Source organism: Coregonus lavaretus, assembly GCF_964263955.1.
Source record: "Coregonus lavaretus genome assembly, chromosome: 8".
NCBI lineage: Eukaryota > Metazoa > Chordata > Actinopteri > Salmoniformes > Salmonidae > Coregonus > Coregonus lavaretus.
Genome location: NC_139995.1, coordinates 28518105 through 28543264, shown reverse-complemented (window position 1 = coordinate 28543264; position 25160 = coordinate 28518105). Strand labels below are relative to the sequence as shown.

At 44.0% G+C, this 25160-nt stretch overlaps 1 pseudogene across 1 annotated transcript in view; it reads right to left on the bottom strand.

The window, feature by feature from the left end:
• The window catches only part of LOC311133988 (ephrin type-A receptor 8-like), a 145142-nt pseudogene that overhangs the window by 41111 nt on the left and 78871 nt on the right, over positions 1–25160 (bottom strand). Inside the window, exons 3-5 of the transcript XR_014615377.1 lie at positions 14030–14227; positions 13724–13873; positions 13209–13524 (exon numbers count right to left, since the gene is read on the bottom strand). The product of XR_014615377.1 is annotated as an ephrin type-A receptor 8-like (transcript). The remainder of the gene's footprint in view (positions 1–13208; positions 13525–13723; positions 13874–14029; positions 14228–25160) is intronic.

The window sequence follows — 25160 nt, the reverse complement described above, 5'->3', positions numbered from 1 at the left end:
GGGCCCTGGCGGAGTGGTGCCAGGAAAATAACCTCTCCCTCAACGTCAACAAAATGAAGGAGCTGATCGTGGACTTCAGAAAACAGCAGAGGAAGCACTCCCCTATCCACATCGACAGGACTGCAGTGGAGAAGGTGAAAAGCTTCAAGTTCCTCGGCGTACACATCACTGACAATCTGAAATGGTCCACCCCCACAGACAGTGTGGTGAAGAAGGCGCAACAACGCCTCTTCAACCTCAGGAGGCTGAAAAAATGTGGCTTGGCCCCTAAGACCCTCACAAACTTTTACAGATGCACAATTGAGAGCATCCTGTCGGGCTATATCACCGCCTGGTACGGCAACTGCACTGCCTGCAACCGCAGGGCTCTCCAGAGGGTGGTGCGGTCTGCCCAAAGCATCACCGGGGGCACACTGCCTGCCCTCCAGGACACCTACAGCACCCGATGTCACAGGAAGGCCAAAAAGATCATCAAGGACATCAACCACCCGAGCCACGGCCTGTTCACCCCGCTATCATCCAGAAGGCGAGGTCAGAACAGGTGCATAAAAGCTGGGGCCGAGAGACTGAAAAACAGCTTCTATCTCAAGGCCATCAGACTGGTAAATAGCCATCACTAGCCGGCTTCCACCCAGTTACTCAACCCTGCACCTTAAAGGCTGCTGCCCTATATACATAGACATGGATTCACTAGTCACTTTAATAATGGAACACTAGTCACTTTAATTCATGTTTACATACTGCTTTACTCATCTCATATGTATATACTTTATTCTATTCTACTGTATTTTAGTCAATGCCACTCCGACATTGCTCATCCTAATATTTATATATTTCTTAAATTCCATTAATTTACTTTTAGATTTGTGTGTATTGTTATGAATTGTAAGATACTACTGCATTGTTGGAGCTAGGAACACAAGCACTTCGCTACACCCACAATAACATCTGCTAAATATGTGTATGTGACTAATTACATTTGATTTGATTTGAATAAGCAGCATCTGGTTGCTCCTCATTACACACCACAAAACGTATTGTATGATCTCTTCTGCATTATATTAGGCCCAGCCTTTGGAACGTTGGTTTTCCTGGATATGGCTACTATATTGTGATCACTACATCCGATGGATCTGGATACTGCTTTCAAGCACATTTCTGCAGCATTAGTAAAGATGTGATCAATACATGTTGATGATTTCATTCCTGTGCTGTTTGTAACTACCCTGGTAGGTTGACTGATAACGTGAACCAGGTTGCAGGCACTGGTTACAGTTTTAAGCTTTTTCTTGAGTGGGCAGCTTGATGAAAGCCAGTCAATATTTAAATCACCCAGAAAATATACCTGTTATGAATGACCGAAGGTGTCTCAAATAGGTTATTAACGTTCTGCTGATTTATGAAGGTTCTCTCATGATCCACAGGTTACTGTAGGGTATGAGAGATATTTAAATGAGTTGATAGACCTGCAAAGCTTGCGTTTGTGTGTGTGTGTCAGAACCAAGATGATTTGGAGAAGTCCAACCTGAGACTGTCACACCAGGTATTCCTCTTCTGTTCTCATGCTGGAGACCAGGGCTTGATTACAACCTGTTACAATGGTGCCAACATTTTGTGGCTGATCTTTCAGCGGAGGAGTGGGTGAGTGTGTCAAAGACCTGACTGGGCCCAGCACCGTGCGGTATGGCTTGTTTTTGTTGTGTGAATGTTTGTGTACTGAGGAACATGTAACTTGGTTCCAGAAGAAAGACAATTTCAATTTCTTTCATTAAAGTAAGTGCTTTTTGGTGTAACATTGTCCCCAGGCTATTGCACACACAGCACATATAAGCCTGGGATATCAACCATTCAAAGTTGGCCTTAGTGGGCGTGACCATAGAATTCTATAGGAGTGACCTTACTGAGTAAATTATTTGTCATTGTCACTACTTAACACAGTCAAAAATTCATTGTTATTGCTTAACCCTGTCCATTTCCATAATTTATCTTCTTAAAATTAGATTTTAAACTTAACTAATGAAGGCCAAGTTTGATGCATTGGTCCACCAGACATTCCACGCATTTGGGCTGAAGTGTCTGAGATTAGGTGTAATGTGACTAACATGACATCACTTTAGAGCGTATGCCATCCTTCAGCACAACATGTCATTCTTTATAAAGCACATGTTTATATCATATTCAACATAGTGGGTTATGTCCAGTGGCGGCTCCTGAAAAAATTCTCAGGAGGGGCAATTTTTCTGATGATTTAGGTGACCTACACACATTTTAAAAAAGATATGTCCAGCAACAACATGAAGACAGGGGCAGCATATAAGTCAATACCAGAAGCATTTATTGACTGATCTGGGGAGATGGATTCCAGTTTCTGTGACAGATTATAAATAATCTCTGATGCCTTTGTTATATTAGCTTTTGGTTGAATGTACTGTCGTAGTAAATATATAATGTTATAGCTTGGTCTGACTAAAATCTTGTGCATGACCCATTTTGTGTTGGGCGTTTGTTTTCAATCAATGCTGTTCCTATCCTATAACAATGGACAAAAGAGTCCTATCTTGTCAGCCTATCTTGTCAGCCAACACCCACGCCATAGGTCTCTCAGTTCTTCCAACTCACGAGTTCTTGCTCTGAGGACACACACACACACACACACACACATCATCACTGATAACACACACACACACACACACACATCATCACTGTTAAACACACACACACACACACACACACACACACAAAAATCCCCTCTCTTTAGGCTGAACATTTGAAGACAGAGAACCCGACTCAGAGCCAATGCAACAGTGGAGGGGACCTCGCCCAACTCATCAGGACCAATCAGAAGATCAGAACTACTAGATTCAACCTACATCATTTATTGTATAAAATGTCTGCACACAATGTTTTCGGGGCTCTCTTCTCCCTAAGAGTTTGACGAACGAGTCCGTGCACGCGATTCCAGATATCTTTACCTCTGAATAAACGTCCTTTATTATACCATATCCACCCTGTCCAAAGTCTCTACTTGGTCTCAGTTCTCCAGTAAACTTGTGATTATCAACAGTACACAACGGTAACAAACAATTTAAACGTCCTTTATTATACCATATCCACCCTGTCCAAAGTCTCTACTTGGTCTCAGTTCTCCAGTAAACTTGTGATTATCAACAGTACACAACGGTAACAAACAATTGGGGGAACAAATTTACCAACTTTTTAGTTTTGTCCTCACTCATCTTTTTTCGTTAAACTTTTTCACCCCGGACGTTTATCCCGAGACAGAAGAGTCATTTTCCTGTGCGTTTTAGCTGCCAACTTTACGTTATTTTCCGTTTTTCCATCGCAACTTTTTTTCCCTTATTCAACTTTTTCACTCCGGACGCTTTATCTGGACATGGTTCATCAACATCTTCAACAGCCGAAGCTAAGTAGTAACATTAACATGATGTCTTTTAATTGCAGTCGCTGTACTCATAATATACAGGAGAATTCTCGCCTTACGGCGAGAATAGCTGTGCTACAAGCCCAGCTTCAGACGCAATCGTTAGGCAAGAGTATTATCAGTGTAGGAAAGGAAGAAACAGCGTCTGTGCCACCAGTAAGTACAGACAGTAACGTTAGTATAACTCCCCCCGCACAGTCCCTGCAGCCGGACAACTTTCTCATGGCTTCTGGAGGGAAATACTGTTGGAATGCTCAACCGGTGTCGCTCATTCAGCCGACAGAAACCTTCAACCGGTTTTCCCCATTATGTAGCGAGTCGGAGTCTGAGTCTGAGTCTTCTCTAGTCTCTACTCCTCCCGTTACGGGGTCTGAGACGCCGAAGGCTCCCACCATTAGCTCTGACAAATTGAAAACCCTAGTCATTGGCGACTCCATTACCCGCAGTATTAGACTTAAAACGAATCACCCAGCGATCATACACTGTTTACCAGGGGGCAGGGCTACCGACGTTAAGGCTAATCTAAAGATGGTGCTGGCTAAAGCTAAAACTGGCGAGTGTAGAGAGTATAGAGATATTGTTATCCACGTCGGCACCAACGATGTTAGGATGAAACAGTCAGAGGTCACCAAGTGCAACATAGCTTCAGCGTGTAAATCAGCTAGAAAGATGTGTCGGCATCGAGTAATTGTCTCTGGCCCCCTCCCAGTTAGGGGAAGTGACGAGCTCTACAGCAGAGTCTCAGCACTTAATCGCTGGTTGAAAACTGTTTTCTGCCCCTCCCAAAAGATAACATTTGTGGATAATTGGCCCTCTTTCTGGGACTCACCCACAAACAGGATCAAGCCTGACCTGCTGAGGAGTGACGGACTCCATCCTAGCTGGAGGGGTGCTCTCCTCTTATCTACCAACATAGATAGGGCTCTAACTCCTTTAGCCCCACAGTGAAATAGGGTGCAGGCCAGGCAGCAGGCTGTTAGCCAACCTGCCAGCTTAGTGGAGTCTGCCAATAGCATAGTCAGTGTAGTCAGCTCAGCCATACCCATTGAGACTGTGTCTGTGCCTCGACCTAGGTTGGGCAAAACTAAACATGGTGGTGTCCACCCTAGCAATCTTATTAGGATAAAGACCTCCTCCATTCCTGCCATTATTGAAAGAGATCGTGATACATCACATCTCAAAATAGGGTTACTTAATGTTAGATCCCTCACTTCAAAGGCAGTCATAGTCAATTAACTAATCACTGATCATAATCTTGATGTGATTGGCCTGACTGAAACATGGCTTAAGCCTGATGAATTTGCTGTGTTAAATGAGGCCTCACCTCCTGGTTACACTAGTGACCATATTCCCCGTGCATCCCGCAAAGGCGGAGGTGTTGCTAACATTTACGATAGCAAATTTCAATTTACAAAAAAAAAAAATGACGTTTTCATCTTTCGAGCTTCTAGTCATGAAATCTATGCAGCCTACTCAATCACTTTTTATAGCTACTGTTTACAGGCCTCCTGGGCCATATACAGCGTTCCTCTCTGAGTTTCCTGAATTCCTATCAGACCTTGTAGTCATAGCAGATCATATTCTAATTTTTGGTGATTTTAATATTCACATGGAGAAGTCCACAGACCCACTCCAAAAGTCCTTCGGAGCCATTATCGACTCAGTGGGTTTTGTCCAACATGTCTCTGGACCTACTCACTGCCACAGTCATACTCTGGACCTAGTTTTGTCCCATGGAATAAATGTTGTAGATCTTAATGTTTTTCCACAAAATCCTGGACTATCGGACCACCATTTTATTACGTTTGCAATCGCAACAAATAATCTGCTCAGACCCCAACCAAGGAGCATCAAAAGTCGTGCTATAAATTCTCAGACAACACAAAAATTCATTGATGCCCTTCCAGACCCCTTCTGCCTACCCAAGGACGTCAGAGGACAAAAATCAGTTAACCACTTAACTGAGGAACTAAATTTAACCTTGCACAATACCCTAGATGCAGTTGCACCCCTAAAAACGAAAAACATTTGTCATAAGAAACTAGCTCCCTGGTATACAGAAAATACCCGAGCTTTGAAGCAAGCTTCCAGGAAATTGGAACGGAAATGGCGCCACACCAAACTGGAAGTCTTCCGACTAGCTTGGAAAGACAGTACCGTGCAGTACCGAAGAGCCCTCACTGCTGCTCGATCATCCTACTTTTCCAAATTAATCGAGGAAAATAAGAACAATCCAAAATTTCTTTTTGATACTGTTGCAAAGCTAACTAAAAAGCAGCATTCCCCAAGAGAGGATGGTTTTCACTTCAGCAGTGATAAATTCATGAACTTCTTTGAGGAAAAGATCATGACCATTAGAAAGCAAATTACGGACTCCTCTTTGAATCTGCGTATTCCTCCAGGGCTTAGCTGTCCTGGATCTGCACAGCTCTGCGAGGGCCTGGAATCGGGAGAGACACTTAAGTGTTTTAGTACTATATCTCTTGACACAATGATGAAAATAATCATGGCCTCTAAACCTTCAAGCTGCATACTGGATCCTATTCCTACTAAACTGCTGAAGGAGCTGCTTCCTGTGCTTGGCCCTCCTATGTTGAACATAATAAACAGCTCTCTATCCACCGGATGTGTACCAAACTCACTAAAAGTGGCAGTGATAAAGCCTCTCTTGAAAAAGCCAAACCTTGACCCGGAAAATATAAAAAACTATCGGCCAATATCGAATCTTCCATTCCTCTCAAAAATTTTAGAAAAAGCTGTTGCGCAGCAACTCACTGCCTTTCTGAAGACAAACAATGTATACGAAATGCTTCAGTCTGGTTTTAGACCCCATCATAGCACTGAGACTGCACTTGTGAAGGTGGTAAATGACCTTTTAATGGCGTCAGACCGAGGCTCTGCATCTGTCCTCGTGCTACTAGACCTTAGTGCTGCCTTTGACACCATCGATCACCACATTCTTTTGGAGAGACTGGAAACCCAAATTGGTCTACACGGACAAGTTCTGGCCTGGTTTAGATCCTACCTGTCGGAAAGATATCAGTTTGTCTCTGTGAATGGTCTGTCCTCCGACAAATCAACTGTACATTTCGGTGTTCCTCAAGGTTCCGTTTTAGGACCACTATTGTTTTCACTATATATTTTACCTCTTGGGGATGTTATTCGAAAACATAATGTTAACTTTCACTGCTATGCGGATGACACACAGCTGTACATTTCAATGAAGCATGGTGAAGCCCCAAAATTGCCCTCGCTAGAAGCCTGTGTTTCAGACATAAGGAAGTGGATGGCTGAAAACTTTTTACTTTTAAACTCGGACAAAACAGAGATGCTTGTTCTAGGTCCCAAGAAACAAAGAGATCTTCTGTTAAATCTGACAATTCATCTTGATGGTTGTAAAGTCGTCTCAAATAAAACTGTGAAGGACCTAGGCGTTACTCTTGACCCTGATCTCTCTTTTGACGAACATATCAAGACTGTTTCAAGGACAGCTTTTTTCCATCTACGTAACATTGCAAAAATCAGAAATTTTCTGTCCAAAAATGATGCAGAAAAATTAATCCATGCATTTGTTACTTCTAGATTAGACTACTGCAATGCTCTATTTTCCGGCTACCCGGATAAAGCACTAAATAAACTTCAGTTAGTGCTAAATACGGCTGCTAGAATCCTGACTAGAACCAAGAAATTTGATCATATTACTCCAGTGCTAGCTTCCCTACACTGGCTTCCTGTTAAGGCAAGGGCTGATTTCAAGGTTTTACTGTTAACCTATAAAGCGTTACATGGGCTTGCTCCTACCTATCTTTCCGAGTTGGTCCTGCCGTACATACCAATACGTACGCTACGGTCACAAGACGCAGGCCTCCTAATTGTCCCTAGAATTTCTAAGCAAACAGCGGGAGGCAGGGCTTTCTCCTATAGATCTCCATTTTTATGGAACAGTCTGCCTACCCATGTGAGAGACGCAGACTCGGTCTCAACCTTTAAGTCTTTACTGAAGACTTATCTCTTCAGTAGGTCATATGATTGAGTGTAGTCTGGCCCAGGAGTGTGAAGGTGAACGGAAAGGCTGGAGCAACGAACAGCCCTTGCTGTCTCTGCCAGGCCGGTTCCCCTCTCCACTGGGGTTCTCTGCCTCTAACCCTGTTGCAGGGGCTGAGTCACTGGCCTGCTGGTGCTCTTTCATGCCGTCCCTGGGAGGGGTGCGTCACTTGAGTGGGTTGAGTTACTGACGTGATCTTCCTGTCTGGGTTGGCGCCCCCCCCCCCCCTTGGTTTGTGCTGTGGTGGAGACCTCTGTGGGCTATACTCGGCCTTGTCTCAGGATTGTAAGTTGGTGGTTGGGGATATCCCTCTAGTGGTGCGGGGGCTGTGCTTTGGCGGAGTGGGTGGGGTTATATCCTTCCTGTTTGGCCCTGTCCGGGGGTTTCTTCGGATGGGGCCACAGTGTCTCCGGACCGCTCCTGTCTCAGCCTCCAGTATTTATGCTGCAGTAGTTTATGTGTCGGGGGGCTGGGGTTAGTTGGTTATACCTGGAGTACTTCTCCTGTCTTATCCAGTGTCCTGTGTGAATTTAAGTATGCTCTCTCTAATTCTCTCGTTCTCTCTTTCTCTCTGAGAACCTGAGCCCTAGGACCATACGTCAGGACTACCGGGCATGATGACACCCTGCTGCCCCCAGTCCGCCTGGCCTTGCTGCTATTCCAGTTTCAACTGTTCTGCCTGCGGCTACGAAACCCCTACCTGTCCCAGACCTGCTGTTTTCAACTCTAAATGATCGGCTATGAAAAGCCAACTGAGAGACCTGAGCCCTAGGACCATACGTCGGGACTACCGGCCGTGGTGACTCCTTGCTATCCCCAGTCCGCCTGGCCTTGCTGCTATTCCAGTTTAAACTGTTCTGCCTGCGGTTATGGAACCCCTACCTGTCCCAGACCTGCTGTTTTAAACTCTAATGATCGGCTATGAAAAGCCAACTGAGATTTATTCCTGATTATTATTTGACCATGCTTGTCACTTATGAACATTTTTGAACATCTTGGCATGGTTCTGTTATAATCTCCACCCGGCACAGCCAGAAGAGGACTGGCCACCCCTCATAGCCTGGTTCCTCTCTAGGTTTCTTCCTAGGTTTTGCCTTTCTAGGGAGTTTTTCCTAGCCACCGTGCTTCTACACCTGCATTACTAGCTGTTTGGGGTTTTAGGCTGGGTTTCTGTACAGCACTTCGAGATATTAGCTGATGTAAGAAGGGCTATATAAAATAAAATTGATTGATTGATTGAATTGGGGGAACTCACGGGGCAGATAGTAACGTCGCAATGACACAGAAAGCAGTTCAATGTCGGGGTACAGAGTCGCTCTCTTACCAGGATCGCGGTCCGCTCTGACCAGGGTGAAGCCGGCCCGCTCCACTTCTCTGTCCGGGACTCTGTCATCCAGCCAAGTCTCCCAGCTGTATTGGGATTCCGCTGCCAGCAGCGTTTTCATTATTTAGTCCGTTCGTAGCGGGTATGTACACGATCAACAAGATCAGTCCAAAACCAACCACTGGAAATCCATGGTTGGCAGAATGTTTGTAAACTAAGTCTACAAATTAAAAACATAAAATAACGCCACACTGCAGGTCGCAACATAGACGCTGCTAGCCGCCATTTTCTTAGTTACGTTCATGGTGACGTCACGTATGACGAAAGCGCGTAAGTGCAAGCCCACAGACACCCATAGAGAATGTATTGAAAGCTTTGAAATTTGAAAAAAATAGATTTTACATGACAGGCTATGAGAGACTTCTGGGCGATTTTCAACTTGACTGAAATCGCCCCAAAAACGGGCGGGGCCATTTGAAGCACGACTTTAGCCTGATTGGACATTTAGTGGCTGGCAGATCAGACGTGAACTCTGATAACTACTGTTGCCGTGATATAATTGATTAGAAAAAAAATCCCTTCCTTTTCCCGTTTGGCAGTGCGTCGCCCATATCGCCCTATTGAACAAGCCGTCCCTGGTTATGTTACATTTGACATTATGTCACACAGTTATGCCACATTTATGAACCCTTTATAAAGCATGACATACTGTTATAGATGCTTTGCAACACATTTATGTAGTGCCTATGAAGGCATAATGAAGGCTTTATAAAGCCTTTATAAGCTGAACGTCATTTAAAGCAGGAACGGTATTTAGACCTCACCAATTATACTCACTTAAAATATATGAAAATGTGTTTGTTTGTCTTTGAAATTATCATACCATTGTTGCAGACATTTATTTTTCCACAATTTTTCCACCATTCCACCGTTTTCTGCAGCCAGGTCACCCGTGATATAAGTCAGTATTAGACGTCCGTCCATGTCTGAGGACGTCGGGAGATGACGTGGAAACCGGCCACTAGGAGCAACAGTGAGCGCTGTCACCGCCAAGTAGGTTTCGGTTTTGCTAGGGCGTTGTGGACGGGGATGGTGGATGGGCGTAAGCATTTGCCTCTGGCCTCTGCCGCTGGATAGAAAGTAGTTTTTGAGATTTTGTTTTAAGCCTATCCCAAACCTTAGCCCTTACCTTTCGGCGTTAAACACAAACACTCTGACATTGTGTTTACTATTGCAGTGAGCTAAACCACTGAGATGGGTGGTTTGGAGGATAATGATCTCTCTCTCTCTCTCTCTCTCTCTCTCTCTCTCTCTCTCTCTCTCTCTCTCTCTCTCTCTCTCTCTCTCTCTCTCTCTCTATATATATATATATATATATATATATATATATATATATATATATATATGTGTGTCTATGTGTGTGTGTGTGTGTCTCCACCCACCTCTTTCTATGTAACAAGGTCAGATAGGCTGGTTGACTTGAGTGAATGTGATCAGGCTAAGTGTGTGTGCCCATATCAGTGTGTCCTCGGTCGCTTTCGCCGTATCTCTATCTCTCTGTATGGGCCATTTTACTCCATTCTCCTCTGGCAGTCAAAAGCCCTGGGGTGGGCTTACACACACACACACACACACACACACACACACACACACACACACACACACACACACACACACACACACACACACACACACACACACACACATACACACACATACACACACACACTGTAGTGACATGCTCTATTTTGAATGTCACTTTAAGCGTGACAAGAGAGCTGTCGACCAGTCTCCTATATCAAAGAGAGGGATCTGTCTCTTCTCTCCTCTCCCATTCTCCTCTTTCTTCTCCCTCTATCTTTCTCTTCACCCTTTTCTATTTCCCCTCTTTCCTTTCTGTGACACTTTTAATGCGACATCATGCAATCCTTCAGATAGATGATCTCATGCTTACAGTGAAACCCAGAGCTCTAGTGAGCCTTTGTTAGGGAAGAACCACTTTTTTTTTAACCACACACACACACAGTCAATCATTTTCTCTTGCATACATACTGCTTAACCACTTAACCCATCTCTCTCTCTCTTTCTCTCTCTCGGTTTCTCGCTCTCGTGCTCAGGGCTATTTGCGTGGCAACGACTCGTTTCGTCTCATGTCCTGGGATGTGCGTGACTGGAGAGAGGTGAATTAGCACAGTGACCCAGTTTGGTCACAGAGAGACGAGTCCTCTACACACACACACGCACACGTCAGCTCTCTACTACAGATACTACTGCTACTACAAAGCACTAGGATGATAGTGCTATACTGTATGTTTATGTCTTGACTATAGACAAATGGAGAGATTCCTGAGATAAGCATCTAAAACATAACAAAACTAAAAAACTATCTTGTCGACTTCTTTTCTCCCACATAGCTTGTGTGTGTTTGCATACATATTGATCTGAGTGCTAATGGAAAGTGTGAGTATCTCCCCCCGCCGCAACACACACAAACATATACACATAATTTACCTTCATCTCTCCGTGTGTATGTTTGCCAGGAGCCGTCAATGCCTTGCTCCCAGGAGAGTGTGTTTCCTTCAGGCAGTAAACAGATAAACAGGTACGTAGATGAGCGGTGACGTGTGCGTGTGTGTGTGTGTGTGTGTGTGTATACTACCGTTCAAAGGTTTGGGGTCCTTGTTTTCGAAAGAAAAGCAATTTTTTTGTCCATTAAAATAACATCAAATTGATCAGAAATACAGTGTAGACATTGTTAATGTTGTAAATGGCTATTGTAGCTGGAAACGGCTGATTTCTAATGGAATATCTACATAGGCGTACAGAGGCCCATTATCAGCAACCATCAGTCCTGTGTTCCAATGGCACGCTGTGCTTGCTAATCCAAGTTGATCATTTTAAAAGGCTAATTGATCATTAGAAAACCCTTTTGCAATTATGTAAGCACAGCTGAAAACTGTTGTGCTGATTAAAGAAGCAATAAAACTAGCCTTATTGAGACTAGTTGAGACCCGCAAAACACCAGTCTCAACGTCAACAGTGAAGAGGCGACTCTGGGATGCAGACCTTCTAGGCAGACTTGCAAAGAAAAAGCCGTATCTCAGACTTCCCATCTTAATCTTTTATTTTTATTGGTCAGTCTGAGATATGGCTTTTTCTTTGCAACTCTGCCTAGAAGGTCAGCATCCCGAAGTCGCCTCATCACTGTTGACGTTGAGACTGGTGTTTTGCGGGTACTATTTAATGAAGCTGTCAGTTGAGGACCTGTGAGGCACCTGTTTCTCAAACTAGACACTCTAATGTATTTGTCCTCTTGCTCAGTTGTGCACCGGGGCCTCCCACTCCTCTTTCTATTCTGGTTAAAGCCAGTTTGCGCTGTTCTGTGAAGGGAGTAGTACACATCGTTGTGTGAGATCTTCAGTTTCTTGGCAATTTCTCGCATGGAATAGCCTTCATTTCTCAGAACAAGAATAGACTGATGAGTTTCAGAAGAAAGTTATTTGTTTCTGGCCAGTTTGAGCCTGTAATCGAACCCACAATTGCTGATGCTCCAGATACTCAACTAGTCTCAAGAAGGCCAGTTTTATTGCTTCTTTAATCAGCACAACAGTTTTCAGCTGTGCTAACATAATTGCAAAAGGGTTTTCTAATGATCAATTAGCCTTTTAAAATGATAAACGTGGATTAGAAAACCAAGCCATTGGAACACAGGACTGATGGTTGCTGATAATGGGCCTCTGTACGCCTATGTAGATATTCCATTAAAAATCAGCTGTTTCCAGCTACAATAGCCATTTACAACATTAACAATGTCTACACTGTATTTTTGATCAATTTTATGTTATTTAATGGACAAAAAAATTGCTTTTCTTTTCGAAAACAAGGACATTTCTAAGTGACCCCAAACCTTTGAACGGTGGTGTATGTGTGTGTGAAACGAGACAGGTGAACCAGTGTTCCGTGCCTCGTTCACCTCGTTTGGCTCATTTAGCTGACGGAACGCTTTTAGCTTTTAATTATCCAGCGCCTGTGATTAATAGTTTTGAATTACCGTAACCCTGGCAACCTTAAATATGCACAGGTCCCTAAATTAAGTCAGTCCATCAGAGAAAATAAACAAAATAAATCTTTTGTGACTCACCACAGCTTATCATCTTAAAAGTTTAAAAATGATTCAGGACTATGAGCTATTCAACCTAACCATAGCTGGACTAGTTATTATGGGGTTGAATGAACTTTAACCACACAAAACACACAGAAAATGTCCAAGGCTGAACATTGACCATAAACACACAGATTGGGCAAAGGTAAAGTAAAGTAAGATAAAGAACTGCAGGACAGTAACATAATGTAAAACAAGAGAGGCAACCACATCCTTAATTCAGAGAGTGACTCACCGACGCAGGACTCCCTGTGCTCCTCGAACCCCGCACTGCATACACACCTCCCGATGGGCACCAGCCACTCCCCCTCAGCGCTGCAGTACATCTTGGGCGTGTCTCTCTCTTCGGCGTGGTCCACACACTGACCCCTGACCTCAACCAGGGAGGAGGAGTCAGCGCCCGTCACCACGTCAGTGAACACCGCCAGGTTGCGGCCCACGCCCGAGCAGCGCTTGTAGTACACCCTGACTGAGGTCAGGGCGATGCACGCCCCAATGTCCTGGAAGGCCAGGTAGAAGCCTCGTCTAGTGAGGGGGCCCACACCTCGCACCTGGGAGGAGACAAAGGACATTACATCACAAAGATCCATCTCAAAATGTTTCAGTAAATGTGGAATTGGAGCAAAGTCAAGTGTGGCACTGTGAAAGGAACCCTTTTCAGCACCATGGACACCTTCGTGCAGGACAAGCACAGCGCTGGAACACTGCTCACTCAAAACATGCAAGGCATTTTCAAATAAGTTAGCATACCTCTGTGTTGAGTTTGAGTCTCCTGACTCCTAGGTCCACTCCAGTGAAGCTCTCATCAGCAGCAATGGTATCGATCTTGGTGAACTGGGTCTCTCTGATGGCTGTGCCTACAGCTCGGTCCGAGTCATAGTAGTACAGGTTAAATGTCTCCTGCTCATCATAACACACAAAGAAATGATCAGAGACAGAGTTATCAATAGTCTGTGTTGATCTTTGAAGCAAAACACGTACTTAGCTTTATCTCTCTTTCTCCCTCCCGTCCTCCCTCACCCCACCTTCCCAACCACTCTCTCCGATCCCTTATACCTTGCAGGTTCCCAGGACTCCAGGCATGCTGTTACAGTCCCGGAGGGTGAACTTGACCTCGATGTAGATCCTCCTGGCTCCGTCACGAGGGATCCAGCCTGTCCTCAACCAATTGTTCTGACTGGGACTCATCACGTTACACACCTGGTACGTGTGGATGGGACTGAAATACTCATCCATCTCATTTATAGCATCCCACTGCAGGATATGGAGAGAGGGAGGAGGATAAGGGGAAAAGAGAGAGAGAAAATGGAGGAGAGGGTTAAGAGAATAAAGTTAGACAGGAAGGGGGAAAGTGACGGTCCAATGCAATCAAAGGTAGTGTATGAATATCCAAGGTTTCCAAAATACATTTGGTGTCAGATATGTTTCTTAACTGCTCTGATAGAATGTTTCCTTTTGTCTAATTCCAGAAAACAGACAGGCTAAGTAACATCATAGGGTTAGTCATGCAGTTCTGCTCCAGTAACAGGTTGATTACATTCACAACTCCCAGTAATAACCACTGAAACACATTATCATAACCCCTTTTACAACAGCATACTGCTTTAATTAGTCCCTTAGTATGGTTACAAACTCTCCCTCCCTCAATGTGTCAGGCATAAAGACTTAATTAATTCTGCCAAGTGTAGAAGTGTCTAGAGACAGACCTCGATATGACAGGCATATCAATTGAAAATTTAAGTGACTAGATTTCCATTACTTGCTGTATGCCAGTCTGTGTTTGACACAACAATATTCACTCTCTAAAAGCAGTGTGTTTCATTGTACATCTGAAGCAGTGCATCATTCTCTCTTCAGTACTGTATAAGTCATGTGTGTGTGTTATTGCTGTGTTGTTGTAATGCTGATAATGTTATGAGTGTGCTGTGATTAGCCCAGCTGTCTAGAGGGAATACAAGCAGTAGCTACACTTAGACTTTTTCCTTGAGGAAGAAGTCTTCACTTCTATAGATGATCTCTATAGATGACCTCTATAGATGACCTTTATAAGACCTAGATAGCCTATTAACTCATAACCCTGGTTTCTTGTGCACCCCCCCCCCCCCCCCCCCCCATCCAGCCGTGACCAGGAATAGTAGACTCACACACACACCCAAGTGCAAATGAACACAAAAAGTACTATTCCAAGTCCACATTTAAATGTATTAAAACTCCACAACTTTCAAGTGATTCTACTGATGTAGAACTCAGGTCAAATAGAGTAATTGGCAATGAGGTTGCTGAGGCAGCTTTTACCCTATTTGATAGAATTCCTCAATGGTTATCAAAAATGATTATTTTCAATGAGCAGTGTAGTGTAGGGAATAAAAGAGAGAGGGAGAGAGAAAGAGAGAGAGTGTGTGCTTGTGTGTATGCCTGTGTGTGTGTGACTGTGTGTGTGTGTGTGCATGCATGCGTGCGTGTGTGTGTTTGTATGTGTGTGTGTACCTGTGTGTGTCCATCCCTGGGGCTTAGTGGGTTCCTCCTGAGCAAAATGCATTATGCGAGTGTCTGGGTTACTGAAAGGGAAAGAGTTGACCTGGGAAGAGCTTTTGGGCGGAGCCAACTGAACTTGGCCCCAGCTAAGAATACTGGGCTTGCCAAAGAGATCCACTACCTCCCTCTCCTCACCCCTCCCCACCCCCACATCCCCCTGAGGCAGCACGACAGAGAAACAGTGCAGTAATTAAGATCTTGGAAGTCTCACCCGTGTCAACCCCTCATCCTCTCATCTTCATCTGCTAAATTGAAATTGCCCTTCAACTCATGAAGCCCTGCTCTAATTAGCCGGTGTAGGACCCATCAACATATTTTTTCACACTCTCGTCTTTACTTGGGAAACTCACATTTTCTCTCCAGTAATATTCCTGTTACAGAGGAACTATGAGTAGAAAGGGGTTTTCACATAATGAATTAGGCACACCTGATGCGGTTCCTTGGCACATTTGTGAGACTTTGAGAGCTGGTGATATGTGAATAGATTATGATCCGTACGGTATATGAGATGGCATTTCAATGTGTTGTGACAATAGGATAAAAGGTTAAAGTGATTGGCTGGCTGCTGTCAGCTCTACTGAGTGATCCAAGGAGTGTTTCTTTGTATGCCTGGGTGACATGGAGATGAGATGACTCTATCGCCCTGACAACACATACACTGCTCAAAAAAATAAAGGGAACACTTAAACAACACAATGTAACTCCAAGTCAATCACACTTCTGTGAAATCAAACTGTCCACTTAGGAAGCAACACTGATTGACAATACATTTCACATGCTGTTGTGCAAATGGAATAGACAACAGGTGGAAATTATAGGCAATTAGCAAGACACCCCCAATAAAGGACTGGTTTTGCAGGTGGTGACCACAGACCACTTCTCAGTTCCTATGCTTCCTGACTGATGTTTTGGTCACTTTTGAATGCTGGCGGTGCTTTCACTCTAGTGGTAGCATGAGACGGAGTCTACAACCCACACAAGTGGCTCAGGTAGTGCAGCTCATCCAGGATGGCACATCAATGCGAGCTGTGGCAAGAAGGTTTGCTGTGTCTGTCAGCGTAGTGTCCAGAGCATGGAGGCGCTACCAGGGGACAGGCCAGTACATCAGGAGACGTGGAGGAGGCCGTAGGAGGGCAACAACCCAGCAGCAGGACTGTTACCTCTGCCTTTGTGCAAGGAGGAGCAGGAGGAGCACTGCCAGAGCCCTGCAAAATGACCTCCAGCAGGCCACAAATGTGCATGTGTCTGCTCAAACGGTCAGAAACAGACTCCATGAGGGTGGTATGAGGGCCCGACGTCCACAGGTGGGGGTTGTGCTTACAGCCCAACACCGTGCAGGACGTTTGGCATTTGCCAGAGGACACCAAGATTGGCAAATTCGCCACTGGCGCCCTGTGCTCTTCACAGATGAAAGCAGGTTCACACTGAGCACATGTGACAGACGTGACAGTCTGGAGACGCCGTGGAGAACGTTCTGCTGCCTGCAACATCCTCGAGCATGACCGGTTTGGCGGTGGGTCAGTCATGGTGTGGGGTGGCATTTCTTTGGGGGGCCGCACAGCCCTCCATGTGCTCGCCAGAGGTAGCCTGACTGCCATTAGGTACCGAGATGAGATCCTCAGGCCCCTTGTGAGACCATATGCTGGTGCGGTTGGCCCTGGGTTCCTCCTAATGCAAGACAATGCTAGACCTCATGTGGCTGGAGTGTGTCAGCAGTTCCTGCAAGAGGAAGGCATTGATGCTATGGACCACCCGTTCCCCAGACCTGAATCCAATTGAGCACATCTGGGACATCATGTCTCGCTCCATCCACCAACGCCACGTTGCACCACAGACTGTCCAGGAGTTGGCGGATGCTTTAGTCCAGGTCTGGGAGGAGATCCCTCAGGAGACCATCCGCCACCTCATCAGGAGCATGCCCAGGCGTTGTAGGGAGGTCATACAGGCACGTGGAGGCCACACACACTACTGAGCCTCATTTTGACTTGTTTTAAGGACATTACATCAAAGTTGGATCAGCCTGTAGTGTGGTTTTCCACTTTAATTTTGAGGGTGACTCCAAATCCAGACCTCCATGGGTTGATACATTTGATTTCCATTGATAATTTTTGTGTGATTTTGTTGACAGCACATTCAACTATGTAAAGAAAAAAGTATTTAATAAGATTATTTCATTCATTCAGATCTAGGATGTGTTATTTTAGTGTTCCCTTTATTTTTTTGAGCAGTGTATAAACGTCCACAGAGATATGTGGCTGTGTGTGTGTGTGTGAGAGAGAGAGAGAGAGAGAGAGAGAGAGAGAGAGAGAGAGAGAGAGAGGAATTAATTGGGCTGTAAATTGCACATCTGTTTCCTGCCTGCCAACCCAGACAATCTCCAATCAGGATACATCAGATGTGGCAATCACAGGCAACACAGTTGTCCCCTTCACACTCACACACGCGCACACGCATGCACACACACACACACACACACACACACACACACACACACACACTGTCTCTCTGCACACAGAGTGGTGGCAGTAACTGTCAGGTCACTAAATGAGGTCTGTTGATATTGACATACTGCAAGAGTGTGCAAAGCTGTCATCAAGGCAAAGGGTGGCTACTTTGAAGAATCTAAAATATAAAATATATTTAGATTTGTTTAACACTTTTTTGGTTACTACATGATTCCATATGTGTTATTTCATAGTTTTGATGTCTTCACTATTATTCTACAACGTAGAAAATAGTAAAAAATAAAGAAAAACCCTTGAATGGGTATGTGTGTCCAAACTTTTGACTGGTACTGTATATTTTTTTTATGCACCATATTACATTTCATTGTAATTGCGCATACATTGATGTCAGACATTCACCTGCCCCAATGCTTTGTTGCTGATGACTGGGATGAATGCATGAGCAGATTTCAGGAGCAAGACACCCTTTTTGACTGATGACTGATATAAAGACCTATCTGGCTTATACAGTGCCTTGCAAAAGTATTTCCTATTTTGTTGCATTACAACCTGTAATGGACATGCACAAAATAGTCCAAATTGGTGAAGTGAAATGAAAAAAATAACTTGTTGCAAAAAATTTAAAAAAATTAATAACGGAAAAGTGGTGCGTGCATATGTATTCACCCCCTTTGCTATGAAGCCCCTAAATAAGATCTGGTGCAACCAATTACCTTCAGAAGTCACATAATTAGTTCAATAAAGTCCACCTGTGTGCAATCTAAGTGTCACATGATCTGTCACATGATCTCAGTATATACAGTGGGGGAAAAAAGTATTTAGTCAGCCACCAATTGTGCAAGTTCTCCCACTTAAAAAGATGAGAGAGGCCTGTAATTTTCATCATAGGTACATGTCAACTATGACAGACAAATTGATTTTAAAAAATCCAGAAAATCACATTGTAGGATTTTTAATGAATATTTTTGCAAATTATGGTGGAAAATAAGTATTTGGTCACCTACAAACAAGCAAGATTTCTGGCTCTCACAGACCTGTAACTTCTTCTTTAAGAGGCTCCTCTGTCCTCCACTCGTTACCTGTATTAATGGCACCTGTTTGAATTTGTTATCAGTATAAAAGACACCTGTCCACAACCTCAAACAGTCACACTCCAAACTCCACTATGGCCAAGACCAAAGAGCTGTCAAAGGACACCAGAAACAAAATTGTAGACCTGCACCAGGCTGGGAAGACTGAATCTGCAATAGGTAAGCAGCTTGGTTTGAAGAAATCAACTGTGGGAGCAATTATTAGGAAATGGAAGACATACAAGACCACTGATAATCTCCCTCGATCTGGGGCTCCACGCAAGATCTCACCCCGTGGTGTCAAAATGATCACAAGAACGGTGAGCAAAAATCCCAGAACCACACGGGGGGACCTAGTGAATGACCTGCAGAGAGCTGGGACCAAAGTAACAAAGCCTACCATCAGTAACACACTACGCCGCCAGGGACTCAAATCCTGCAGTGCCAGACGTGTCCCCCTGCTTAAGCCAGTACATGTCCAGGCCCGTCTGAAGTTTGCTAGAGTGCATTTGGATGATCCAGAAGAGGATTGGGAGAATGTCATATGGTCAGATGAAACCAAAATAGAACTTTTTGGTAAAAACTCAACTCGTCGTGTTTGGAGGACAAAGAATGCTGAGTTGCATCCAAAGAACACCATACCTACTGTGAAGCATGGGGGTGGAAACATCATGCTTTGGGGCTGTTTTTCTGCAAAGGGACCAGGACGACTGATCCGTGTAAAGGAAAGAATGAATGGGGCCATGTATCGTGAGATTTTGAGTGAAAACCTCCTTCCATCAGCAAGGGCATTGAAGATGAAACGTGGCTGGGTCTTTCAGCATGACAATGATCCCAAACACACCGCCCAGGCAACGAAGGAGTGGCTTCGTAAGAAGCATTTCAAGGTCCTGGAGTGGCCTAGCCTGTCTCCAGATCTCAACCCCATAGAAAATCTTTGGAGGGAGTTGAAAGTCCGTGTTGCCCAGCGACAGCCCCAAAACATCACTGCTCTAGAGGAGATCTGCATGGAGGAATGGTCCAAAATACCAGCAACAGTGTGTGAAAACCTTGTGAAGACTTACAGAAAACGTTTGACCTGTGTCATTGCCAACAAAGGTTATATAACAAAGTATTGAGAAACTTTTGTTATTGACCAAATACTTATTTTCCACCATAATTTGCAAATAAATTCATTAAAAATCCTACAATGTGATTTTCTGAATTTTCTTTCCTCATTTTGTCTGTCATAGTTGACGTGTACCTATGATGAAAATTACAGGCCTCTCTCATCTTTTTAAGTGGGAGAACTTGCACAATTGGTGGCTGACTAAATACTTTTTTCCCCCACTGTATACACCTGTTCTGAAAGGGCCCAGAGTCTGCAACACCACTAAGGGGCACCACCAAGCAAGCGGCACCATGAAGACCAAGAAGCTCTCCAAACAGGTCAGGGACAAAGTTGTGGAGAAGTACAGATCAGGGTTGGGTTATAAATAAATATCTGAAACTTTGAACATCCCACGGAGCACCATTAAATCCATTATTAAAAAATGGAAAGAATATGGCACCACAACAAACCTGCCAAGGGAGGGCCGCCCACCAAAACTCACGGACCAGGCAAGGAGGGCATTAATCAGAGAGGCAACAAAGAGACCAAAGATAACCCTGAAGGAGCTGCAAAGCTCCACAGTGGAGATTGGAGAATCTGTCCATAGCACCACTTTAAGCCGTACACTCCACAGAGCTGGGCTTTACGGAAGAGTGGCCAGAAAAAAGCCACTGCTTAAAGAAAAAAATAAGCAAACACGTTTGGTGTTCGGCAAAAGGCATGTGGGAGACTCCCCAAACATATGGAAGAAGGTACTCTGGTCAGATGAGACTAAAATTGAGCTTTTTGGCCATCAAGGAAACGCTATGTCTGGCGCAAACCCAACACCTCTCATCACCCCGAAAAAAACACCATCCCCACAGTGAAGCATGGTGGTGGCAGCATCATGCTGTGGGGATGTTTTTCATCGGCCGGGACTGGGAAACTGGTCAGAATTGAAGTAATGATGGATGGCGCTAAATACAGAGAAATTCTTGAGGGAAACCTGTTTCAGTCTTCCAGAGATTTAAGACTGGGACGGAGGTTCACCTTCCAGCAGGACAATGACCCTAAGCATACTGCTAAAGCAACACTCGGGTGGTTTAAGGGGAAACATTTAAATGTCTTGGAATGGCCTAGTCAAAGCTCAGACCTCAATCTAATTGAGAATCTGTGGTATGACTTAAAGATTGCTGTACACCAGCAGAACCAATCCAATTTGAAGGAGCTGGAGCAGTTTTGCCTTGAAGAATGGGCAAAAATCCCAGTGGCTAGATGTGCCAAGATTATAGAGACATACCCCAAGAGACTTGCAGCTGTAATTGCTGTAAAAGGTGGCTCTGCAAAGTATAGACTTTGGGGGGGGGTGAATAGTTATGCACGCTCAAGTTTTCAGTTTTTTTGTCTTATTTCTTGTTTGTTTCACCCCCAAAAATATTTTGCATCTTCAAAGTAGTAGGCATGTTGTGTAAATCAAATGATACAACTCCCCCAAAAATCAATTTTATGTCTAGGTTGTAAGGCAACGAAATAGGAAAAATGCCAAGGGGGGTGAATACTTTCGCAAGCCACTGTATGATTGTGATGGTCAAAATGCTTCTTAAACAGTGTCATCAAGTGTATTTTCTTAGTCCAAGTAAAGTGACACAGGATGGTCATAATGCTTCATGACACTCTCATAAAGTGAATTTTCGACAAGTTATTTAAAATATGATGAAAAAAACATGACTGTAAAGACTTCATTACAACAACAAAGGATTTAAGAAACGAACTTTTAAACGAAAGGAAACTTCTTGGCAGGGAAAACACTAATTTGAATAAATGTGGGTTTTGACACTGATAACCATCCATAAAAAACAATATATGCATAAGAGATGTAAATAAATGGGTCATGACAGTGTTATGACCATATTATGACAGGTTATGACCCTGTCACAATGTGTTATGACACTGGGTGTCAAGTAAAGTGTTACCTATTTATTCCATTTCCAAGTCATTTAACATTTCCATTGAAGTGAAAGAATCCCTTTAAGCACAAAGAGCTGGGCTTGTGTTGTCTAAGTGACTGAGAAAAAGAGATGAGCAGTAACAAACGCAATACAAAGCCCTGATGAGATCTAATACTGAGAAACACTATCCATCCTCTGCCTAACAGACCACCAGTACTGGTAGAGATACACAGTATGCACCAAGAAGGATAATAGAGAGAGAGAGAGAGAGAATACCTACACAGATTGTCAGAAAGAGTGAGTACCTAGCCTACCATAAAGAAACTGATCATCTACACAGTCAGAGAGAGTGAATACCTACACAGAGTGAGAGATAATGATTACAGGAACTGAATAGAGTGCCATGGACAAAGAGAATGTCTACACAGGTTAACAGAAAGCGGGAGTGAATAACAACAGATTGTCAGAAGGACATTGAGCACCTACATACACTGTCAGAAAGAGAGTGAATAAGTATCACACAACAATTTCAGGCTGTCTATAACATCAATTACATTTTAGTCATTTAGCAGACGCTCTTATCCAGAGCGACTTACAGTTAGTGAGTGCATACATTTTTACATTTACATTACATTTTTCATACCGGCCCCCCGTGGGAATCAAACCCACAACCCTGGCATTGCAAATGCCATGCTCTACCAACTGAGCTACCCTCGTTGTGGATGAGGCAGGAGTACACTGTAAAATAATCCTGTTGTTTTTAAGGTAATTTATTGGCAGCCAGTTAGTTACCTGTAAGTTACTATAAAAAAGGTATATGTAGTATGTTACCATAAATTCGAAATAAACAAATTCCAAAGAAAGTTTACAGTAATGTACTGTTAAACTAAAGTTTCTTTGGAATTTACGGTAACATACCAGAGCATATGAGCGGAGTGGAGCGGTGAGAGTCTCAGCTCCTCGCTCACGGAGCTGTTCACCCCTCCGCTCCCCCCGCTCAAAGCCACATCAGGCCAGTCCGCTCATTATCGCTCAGCGCTCAACGCAGTTTGCATCGCGCTCCACTCAAATCGCCCCCCGCTCACTCCAAAAAAGGAACAAAATCTGCATGTATTTCACTTTTAGCTTAAACCACAGCCTTACTTTATCTCCCCGAATTTGTTGCATACAGACTCATCTCGGATTATCCATTCTGTCTTGAAACGGGGATCTAACACTGACGCTAAAATGAGATGTTAATCAGTATAGTATATTCCATAGCGAATTGACACGTTGTTTGCCAATGTTTCTGCAAAAGCAGCGATGCCCATTGGAAGTGCAGCGTGAGTGTAATCGGTGAGCAGGGATTTGATTTCTGTGACAGTAGGGAGGATCATCCCCAGGTTCCCCAGCTCCTTCTGAATTTTGTCTGTGAGGTCTGCTAGTGGTGTCAGCACACTGACAAGGTGCGTCAGCTGCCGTACTTGATTCAGGGTGATGTTAGCAGCATTAGACTTGAGTTTGTTTTACCATAACGGGTATTTTTGGAACAACCGGATGAACGACTGAATCATCCGCAGCTGGCTGCTCCATCGAATGGCGCAGGCATTTGTGGGGCGGACACCTAATTGGTCGGTTTCCTCTGTGCTCTTGCGTACACTTTTCACCAGGTGCCCGACTTTCACTAACAGCCTATTAATGTTGTCGTGCTTGTTAACGGCGTTTTTGATCGCCAGCTGAAGCATGTGAATGGGGCATCTCAGATGTAAATTTGACAAAGTAAAGTACTAATTTATCATAGTTTCTTGGGGGGGTGTAGCCCGGTTGAGCTGCGCTGGCGAAGTGTTGCATCCCTTCGCGTTCTCCTTTACTCAGCGGTTCATAGTCCATGAAAATCATTTCAAAAAATGCTACATCCAGCTCTCTTTTTCTCTCCCTTGTTATGGTTGGGCCTTTACGTGCAGTGAATAAACGTTTGAATTCCTCAACCCTTTTCTCTTGTTGCTGCTGCTGCTCCTCTCGCTCTATAAAATACAAATTCATGGACGACACAAATTAAATTAAACAGATGGATTCTGGGTCAGGCTTGAGCATGCTTCAGACTCGTGGTGTGAGCGAGCGAAATTGGAGCGGGACATAGGGCGACGCTCCGTCCTTTTAAAAATGCCGCTCTGCGCTCTGTTCAAAATCCGTCCGGTCACGCTCCACGCTCGCTCCCGCTCCACTCCGCTCATATGCTCTGTAACATACTATACCTTTTTTTAACATGCAGGTAACTGGCTGCCAGTAAGTTACCATAAAAACAACAGTGTATTCAGATTTAGTACCAATGTCACCCAAAGACCACCCCTAACACAATCCTGCTCAGTCCCATCAAAGCTCCCACAGCATGCAGAAACACATACGTTCCATAATAGAGGAAAGAAACCACAGAGAAAAATACTCTGTGCTCTTAGAGAGATTTCATTTCAGATTAGTGTGTGGCATGGAGGAACCCTTTGAGTCAGTATGAACAGAGAAAGAGAAAAAGAGAGAGAAGGATAGAAAGACAGAGAGAGACAGAAATACTGATAGAGAGAGAAATAGTGAGAGAAGAGAGAGGTAGCGAGAAAGAGAAAGAAAGTGGCAGAGTAAAATGACTGGGACTAGGGCATGCTGTGCTGTGGGATTTGCAGTGGTGGTGATAGCGTCTATACGTGGCCCCGTGTAGCTCAGTTGGTAGAGCATGTAGCTTGGGGTCTAGTATGAAAATGTATGCACTCACTAACTGTAAGTCGCTCTGGATAAGAGCGTCTGCTAAATGACTAAAATGTAAAAAACTGAAGTAAAAGTCCTGCTAATGTTGGTGGAAATATTTTGCTGCAAATTGACAGAATCATTAGATCATTTGTTTTGTTACTGTCCATATATAGCTTGTTTTTGGTCGCAGGTCCAGGAATGGCTGAAGAATTGCAACATTTACCTTGAGTTAACTTTGCAGATAGCACTACTGGGTGACAAATAGAAATCAAACTGGATGGTCTTCAGAAATAGATGGGAGGGGATGAGGGTAGCGGAAGGATAGGAGTAAAAACACACAAAAGATAACTATTGTCAAATAGATTGTTTCCGTTAAATGTA